Source organism: Nannospalax galili, unplaced genomic scaffold (genome assembly GCF_000622305.1).
Source record: "Nannospalax galili isolate Female #2095 unplaced genomic scaffold, S.galili_v1.0 scaffold1064, whole genome shotgun sequence".
NCBI lineage: Eukaryota > Metazoa > Chordata > Mammalia > Rodentia > Spalacidae > Nannospalax > Nannospalax galili.
In genome coordinates, this window is record NW_008352126.1 from 1020171 (window position 1) to 1022592 (window position 2422).

General features: G+C 41.9%; 1 pseudogene; it reads left to right on the forward strand.

Moving 5' to 3' along the window:
• Positions 1 to 208: 208 nt before the first annotated feature.
• On the forward strand, positions 209 to 1136 carry LOC103746662 (annotated as a pseudogene).
• The last annotated feature ends 1286 nt before the right edge of the window (positions 1137 to 2422 follow it).

Genomic DNA, 2422 nt, shown 5'->3' on the forward strand with positions numbered 1-2422 from the left:
TGGAAACGTCCAGATCGTTACACATGAAAATGCAAAGTCCTTCTCAGATGAGGAGGAGAAACAGGCGGAGCTGGATGAGGAAACACAGAATGAAATTTGAAACGTCTGGGATACGTCGTGGATGAGGATGTGGTTTTATCGCTCCTGGGAGTACCGGCCAAATCCAAGTGCCTGTGATTAAGAAAAACGTGTAGGGATTTTAGGTAACATGGCCTGTTTCCAGGTGATTTGTGTGCCCATCAGCAGTGATACAAACCCGAGCAGCTGTTACTGCATTGTTTGTAACTGAAACCCACCGCCTGTACTGTAAACAAACAAGTTGTTAACTTACTTGCCTTCGCTGGCAGAAATGACCAGTGTCTGTGTTGAAAGGATCATCCAACTACTTATCACAGCACCGCCTCCTCATGTTAAATTCAACAAATGTTGACTTGATGAAGGGGTGGGGGGGAGTTGCAGACTGTCTTCTTGAACTGGATGTGAACCTAATGGTGGTGAGGACTAGAAATGGAGCTGCTCTGCCTGTCGCTCAGCTCTGGGGCACTGCGAAGGGCCGCCAGTGTTCAGGATTCCACCCTCTGCACTGGAAGGTGCCAAGCATTACCTTCTGAAAATCCAGAAGGGCTTGACATGCACACGTTACAGTTGCTGACGCAGTGACTGATGGAATTCAAGCAATTATACTGGAAAAGAAAAGTGGAGTTTGTTTTTTGACCTGGTGAATTCTGCCTAACTGATGACCCATCCGTCATGGCACAGAAGCAGAATACTGTGCTGGCCTCTGTCTTCTCAGTGTCATCGGACAGGAGTACCTGAACAAGGAAAAAGTAGATTTTCCTCTAACTGATGACCTAATTCAGGTGTTAGAAGATATGGACCATTGTCAGAAGAAACAAGAGAACTCCACAGAGTCCAACACGGAATAGCATAGAAAGGTCTGATTTAACCCAAGATGACATCCATTTGAAAAATATTAAAAGGATAGTTCATGTGAATTCCTTTCTAATATTTTTCTTGTCTTAAACAAAGGAAACCTTGGCTCAGGGATGGAAGGAGGACCAGTTAAGCAGACAGAAATGAGAGCCTCCTTCCTCTCTACGCCCGTGAGGTATAAAATCCAACATACAGTTGATTAGGCCCTTGACAAGGACCTGAAAGAAAGCAACCCAAGTTTGAAGGTTCAGACTTAAAATCTAAGTCCAAATGTCTACTCTTCAAAAAATAAACTGTGATTTTCATGTTTTGAAATTGACATAGAGAAAACCTTGGACTAAAGTAATATTATATACAATTGTTTAGTGTTAAACACAGGCATGTCTTTCTCTGCAATCCTAATCCCATTCCATTTTGTTTGGTTTTCTGAGACAGGGTCTCGCTGTAGTCCCAGCTGGCCTGGCGTTCTCTGTGGAGAGCAGTCTGGACTGGATCTCACAGTGATCTTCCTGCAGCTGCCTTCCTAGAGCTAGGATTGAATGTACGCGCCACCTCGCCCGCCTATATCCTCTTCTCATTTGCATTGGAATCTGGAGGTTTCACCACTGACACCTCTTTCTCATATTGCACTAAATATGTTATTAATCGTTATTGAAGAAGAAACAAAAGAATAAGCTGATCAAAATTGAGGTTCTTTTTCAAATATTAGACTTGATAAGAATTTTCTTTATAAGTATTAATTTTAAGATGGTAATTTTGCATCCATTACAAGTACATTTAGCTGTCGGAACAGAAAATCCATAACTTTTAATGGATTTTATGCAAAAAGAAGCACAGACTGTAAGTCTAGACCTGAAAAGTGGCTCAAGACCTCTGTGCCCTTCTGCTCTGTGTGACCTGCTGTGTAGACCTGGCTTTTATGTTTAAAGGATGAGGCAAATATAATAGACACATAATCTTAAAATTTCAGATATAGAGAGAGAGAGAGAGAGAGAGAGAGAGAGAGAGAAACAAAGATGTTTTAGGAAGTTTGCCAGCCTACTTTGACCTCTCTGTCCGTTATATCTAAAATCTCCACCCCTCCCTCCCTCAGTCTGTGAGTGGAAAGGCTTGACAGGCTTTCAGATACTCAATCCATGATTATTGCTACTACGTGCTTCATTCTGCAGGTGTTATTTATTTAGAATTCTTTCCAGTTTTTTGGTAAGTTATTCTGCCATTGTTCCAAGTCAGGGTTTTTCGGTGTTTACAGAAGAAAGTAGAAATGCTGACATTTGGATATAACTGTGTTAGTAAAATGGTCTGTTTTCAGCATGATTTTAATGGTAGAATTTCAGAAAAGTGTTTGCTCAAGCACGTTTAATATAAGATTGAGGGAGAATAGGGATCTCTGACTCTCCCCGTCTGTGCAGGGGATCCCCCACATAGTCCATGGCTCTCATTATTCAGATAATCATCCAGGCACAATTACAGGGGCTTAGCTTGCCTC